Source organism: Salvelinus namaycush, chromosome 14 (assembly GCF_016432855.1).
Source record: "Salvelinus namaycush isolate Seneca chromosome 14, SaNama_1.0, whole genome shotgun sequence".
Taxonomy (NCBI): domain Eukaryota; kingdom Metazoa; phylum Chordata; class Actinopteri; order Salmoniformes; family Salmonidae; genus Salvelinus; species Salvelinus namaycush.
The window spans coordinates 13,013,309-13,019,774 of NC_052320.1; positions in this window are offsets into that span (position 1 = coordinate 13,013,309).

Sequence of the window (6,466 nt, forward strand, 5' to 3'; positions counted from 1 at the left end):
CAGGCATTAGAGGGAGACGGATTGACAAGAGTGTAAGAGTTTAAATGAGGCTGTACTGTAATAACTTTCCAGGAACCATAGATTAGCAGACCTGTCCACAATGATGATCCTTTCTCCGGCTCTCTTATACTCTCCATCTTATGGATACAATCAGGATCAATTACACATAGCCTATCTAGCATACGGGTCGTTCCAGCATACATTATGTTCAGCCTCAAAAAGCAAAAGAAAGGATTTCGGCACCAACCATCTCAGATTTTTCTGAAATCGTTTCTGTAGTTAGAAACATAAGATAAGCATTCCTGCAATATTATTTTGTTCAATTTCATTTGATCTCTGAGAAATTAAGCTAATTGATTGCACCCAAACTGGCCATTTTAATTTGATTATGATTAATATAATAATACCCAACATCCGATTTGGACAAAACTTCTTCCCAACAATGAGTAAGACATGAGGAATTCCAAAAAGTTGTCAATAGCCACCCACGGACCCCCTACACCAAGCCCACCCAAACAGCCAGTATACAGCATCAGTTTCCTATGTTTGACAAGTAATATGAAGCTGCGGCTTGGTGTATCAAATCAAATTTCATTGGTCACATACGTGTTAAGCGGGTGTAGCGAAATGCTCGTTTCATACTATGTAATGTATTCACTGTGAATATGGGGAAAGTTTTTTTTTTTGCTATTGAAGTTGCCCACAACACCCTTTTATCCATTTTGCTGGTCTCAAAGTGTTTGTTAAATGGATCACAACATTTTCTTTGCAACTTTGGGTAGAACACCAATAGCTTTTGCTAATGATTAAAATAAATTGGGTGGTCATCCTCACATGTCAAGCCAGTCCTCCATGGAAGCAATTCACTTTGTCCTTCTCATAAACTTCATCTGTGTCCAGGAAACGGCCTGTGTGTGTGGTTTATTCCCTTCAATAAAATGTTTGGATTAGTTAGACCATTCCTGGTGAACAAGCAAACCATTAGGCTACAGAAGTTCTAATCGTTTCAATGTTATGGTCTAATGGTCTTCAATGGTACAAGTCCCAAACACACACTGTATAGTTTTTTGCAAAGGTATTGGGTTGCGTTGATGGAAAATGTCACCAATCACACAGAGATATATTTGAATACTTTTATTGAAAAACATACCTACCATACAATGGTTTATAATTGTAATATTATATTAGGGTTGTCACATATGATAAATGATAATTGCACCATAAGGATAGCCATCTCAGAGCGCTGCCATTTGTTCAAGGAGAGTTGGGTTGAAGCATTAGGTTGCTAAGAGAAAGACAAACTGAATTGCTTTCATAGAGGACTGGTTTGACTTGAGGATTAACACAATTTATTTTTCATCATGAGCAAAGGCTACTGGTTTTCTACCCAAAACATGTTGGAATCAATTTGATAAACAAAATAGATAAAATGGTGTGGCAGTAGCAGGAACAGCTGCATTTAATTGGCAAAACCTGGTGCTTTTTACATTAAATTATGGGGGATAATGCAAGCGACGACAAGTGGCTAATTTCTCTAAACGGGGGAAAAAACGTCACCAAATTCACTGAGAATCCATTACATGATATGAATGAACAAAACTCCAAGCAGCAGCTTCATCCCACTTGTCAACCATAGAGAACTGATACTGTATACTGACCATTGGGGTGGGCTTGGTGTGGGGGGGTCCGTGGGTGGCTTTGACAATTTATTTGGATTCCTTAAATCATTGGTAAGAGATTAACTGAATTGCTGTAGTTCAATGCTTCCCTTGTATCCACCTTCTGGCTATTGTGATAAAATCCATAGTGCGGTCTCAAAATGTATATGGTAAGGTAAATGAGCCCAGATAAAATTAAACTTGCAAAGCGGGAAAGACGTAGGAGGACTTTAAATTATATTTCCAGGCACTAGCATTTCGCCCCATCCTAAATTGGTTTAGACATGATTCTTCTGACCTCTGGCTGAGTAGAGAGAGAAATATGGTGTCTCCTATTGCCCTGGAAGAGGTGGTCTTCAATGATATCACTTAAACAACGTAAACTACGCGTCGGTCCTATTATTTCTCACAATTTCTAATTTGGCGCAACATTTCACAATTCCTTGCAATCTGGAAGGCATCCTTTTGCAACCCCCCCCCCCCCCCCCCCCCCCCCCCCCAATGTTCCAAATGTGGAATCTGTACCCTTGCCGATATCATGGACAGTAATGGTGAGAACATTCCAAGATTTGAAAAGACACATTATCAGGCAACTCCTCCAATGATGGAATTGATCAATTATCCCATTATATCACATTCCTTCATATGATGTGGGAGTGCCCTGTAGTTAAATGCTTCTGGGTCAAAGTCACAAAATTAATTTTGAAGTGCATGAATTTAAATATTCAGTTATTTGCATCTACTATGTTACTTAACGATGATAGCCCCTTGAATATCTCAATCAGAGACTTTTACCACTGCAGACAGCACTGCCGCATAAAAAGATGTTGGCTCTTAGATGGCAATCTCACTCTCCCCCAATTCACCAGCGGATACAGTTACTATTAGAAGTTCTAACAGAATTTGACAGTGAGAATGAATACTGCTAGTCAAGGAACAATTGAGGCTTAGAAAAATATACTTGACTCTAAAAAATAATCTCAGCTAAAGGCCAAAACATTCAAACAAAATCTATATACCTATATAAATAAAACATCTTATTTACTTTCTTTGCTTTCAGGCCCACAGGGAAAGGGCAGTATGGGGAGGGTTTTGTGTGAAGGGGGGGGGGGGGGGGGGGGGTATACACTACCGTTCAAAAGTTTGGGGTCACTTAGAAATGTCCTTGTTTTTGAAGTATAGCACATTTTTTGAAAATAAGAATTTGTTCTTAACTGCCTTGCCTAGTTAAATAAAGATTTAAAAAAATAAAAACATTTTGTAAATGACTATTGTAGCTCGAAATGGCTGCTTTTTAATGGTTATAGGCGTACAGAGGCGTACAGAGGCCCATTATCAGCAACCATCACTCACTCCTGTGTTCCAATGGCACGTTGTGTTAGCTAATCCAAGTTTATCATTTTAAAAGGCTAATTGATCATTAGAAAACCCTTTTGAAATTATGTTAGCACAATTGAAAACTGGTGCTGATTAAAGAAGCAATAAAACTGACCTTCTTTAGACTAGTTGAGTATCTGGAGCATCAGCATTTGTGGTTTCAGGCTCAAAATGGCCAGAAACAAAGACCTTTCTTTTCAAACTCATCAGTCTATTCTTGTTCTGAGAAATGAAGCATATTCCATGCGAGAAATTGCTAAGAAACTGAAGATCTTGTACAACGCTGTGTACTACTCCGTTCACAGAACAGTGCAAACTGCTTCTAACCCGAATAGAAAGAGCAGTGGGAGGCCCCGGTGCACAACTGAGCAAGAGGACAAGTACATTAGAGTGTCTAGTTTGAAAAACAGACGCCTCACAAGTCCTCAACTGGCAGCTTCATTAAATAGTACCCGCAAAACAGCAGCCTCAACGTCAACAGTGACGAGGCGACTCTTGGATGCTGGCCTTCTTGCTTTTCTTTCAAAAACAAGGAAATGACTAAGTGACCCCAAACTTTTGAACGGTAGTGTATGTCATTTTGATTATTATTGCCGGTCTGATTTGAACACCCCAAAAAATGTATTGTCCAAATTGGATGTTGGGTACTATATTTATTAGATATTATACAAATCCTATGAATTGAAATGGTCAATTTGGGTGCAATCAATTAGCTACATTTCTAAGAGTTCAAATTGTCTTTGAATAAAATACTGTTGCTGGAATGCTTTTCTTATCCGTTTCTAACTACAGAAAAGATTTCAGAACTATGGCGCTCTTCAGGGGCACTTTGCTTAAAACTACACCTGTCTAGTCCTAGAGCAACAATGCTTAGGACATTTCAGAGTGCACTGCAGAACCGTCAGCTTCTGGATCTCTGACTCAGCACCCTCGCTCACCTATGATGTTCATGTCTGTCCTTCATATAGCTAGATACCTATCCATCTGTATAACATACCCTTTCTATGGGACCCTCTTATATCCTCTGTCTTCCCCTGAATCTCTCAAGCTCACACGGTCTGCTCTGACCCCCTCACTACATTTCTCCTTTTCCCTTTCTCTCTCTGCGATGAACAGGAATTCCAGAACTCAGCACTGCTGATTAAGCCAAAAAATGTACAAACATGCACACACACAACACAAGCATACTCACGTGATAGCAGACAATGAGTTGATGCACACTAAGAGAAACAACAGGTTCAGTTTGCACAGCCCTCTCTACAGGGAGGTGCAGCCAGGGCTTACAGTCTCAGACATTTAAGTGATAATGCCAGAGATGCCGGTGTTTGGAGGATATATTGGCATGGGTGTTAGGCACAAAACGAAGTGCAGTTAGTTTGCAGGCTTTCCAGCTTCAGTTTGAAGTGATTGTGTTAGCACCTCTGAATAACAGTGTCCTGACGAGTGGGCAAATGTTCTATCGCGCCACATTAACTCATTGTTATGGATGTATCCAAATAGTCACTAGAAAAAAGCTTAAACAGATGCAAATATGGGTACTTTGATGTTATTCTGGCTTTTTGACGTGACTGTAAATTAGCCGTAGTTGGCTAGCTAGCAAGTAAGGGATAAGAACGTTGCCAGCCAGTATGCCAATGCAAATTTAGAACAAACAACTGAGTCGCGTCCACAGATACAGAACAAAAAGACTGAACGACTGGGTCAAATCTCTAGCAACTGTCACGAACCGGCTCAAAGCCCATAACAAAAAGAGAGACAACGTGGAGATAAAGAAAAACAAAATATATTTATTAACTGAAGTAAAGTAAATACAATTAACAATGGTGTGTGTGTAGTCAGTAATGTAAGTGAGTGGTTGCGTGTATACATGTGATAATGAGGGGTGTTGAAAGGTGCCAAAGCAAACTAACAAAACAGCCACAAAAATGCCACAACCAAAATCTGTCTGTGTCTGCATGGAGAGAGTCTCCCCAATGAATGGGGAAGAGGTGCATTTATCCTGGGACACACCTGAGTCCAAGTGTGTCCCATTTCGCTGACGACCCTCCCAGCCCACCGACATCCTATTAAGGAAAACAAGAGGAAAGAGAAATAATTCGGCAGACAGAGTGGGAGGGTCGTCACACAACCGAACCAATAGAACGAACGGGCCTCAGGATCTCGTCAAGGTATTGTTGTGCATTCAAATTGACATCGATAAAATGCAATTGTGTTCGTTGTCCGTAGCTTATGCCTGCCAATATCATAACCCCACCGCCACCATGGGGCACTATGTTCACAACGTTGACATCAGCAAACCACTCGCCCACACGATGCCATACACGTGGTCTGCGGTTGTGAGGCGTGTTTTAGACGTACTGCCAAATTCTCTAAAACAACAGTGGAAGTGGCTTATGGTAGAGAAATGAACATCACATTCTCTGGCAACAGCTATGGTGGACATTCCTGCAGTCAGCATGCCAATTGCACACTCCCTCAAAACTTGGTTTTTACTTTTGAATTTCCGTTTTATATTTCTTCCCCTTGCTCAACTATTCTTTCATTTAACTTTTTCACCCCCGATGCTTTATCTGGACATGGTTCATCAGGACCTCCACCAGTCGAAGCTAAGTAATAACATTATGCCTTCTAATTGCAGTCGATGTACTCATAATATACAGGAGAACGATCGCCTTATAGTGAGGATAGCCGTGCTGCAAGCCCAGCTTCAGATGCAATCGCTAGGCAAGGGTAATTTAACTGTAGGAAAGGATGAAAGTGTCTGTGCTAGAGGTTGACCGATTATGATTTTTCAACGCCGATACCGATTATTGGAGGACCAAAAAAAGCCGATACCGATTAAAATCGGCCGATTTAATAAAAAAATATATATTTGTAATAATGACAATTACAACAATACTGAATGAACACTTATTTTAACTTAATATAATACATCAATAAAATCAATTTAGCCTCAAATAAATAATGAAACATGTTCAATTTGGTTTAAATAATGCAAAAACAAAGTGTTGGAGAAGAAAGTAAAAGTGCAATATGTGCCATATAAAAACGCTAACGTTTAAGTTCCTTGCTCAGAACATGAGAACATATGAAAGCTGGTGGTTCCTTTTAACATGAGTCTTCAATATTCCCAGGTAAAAAGTTTTAGGTTGTAGTTATTATAGGACTATTTCTCTCTATACGATTTGTATTTCATATACCTTTGACTATTGGATGTTCTTATAGGCACTTGAGTATTGCCAGTGTAACAGTATAGCTTCCGTCCCTCTCCTCGCCCCTACCTGGGCTCGAACCAGGAACACATCGACAACAGCCACCCTCGAAGCAGCGTTACCCATCGCTCCACAAAAGCCGCGGCCCTTGCAGAGCAAGAGGAACAACTACTCCAAGTCTCAGAGCGAGTGACGTTTGAAACCCTATTAGCACGCACC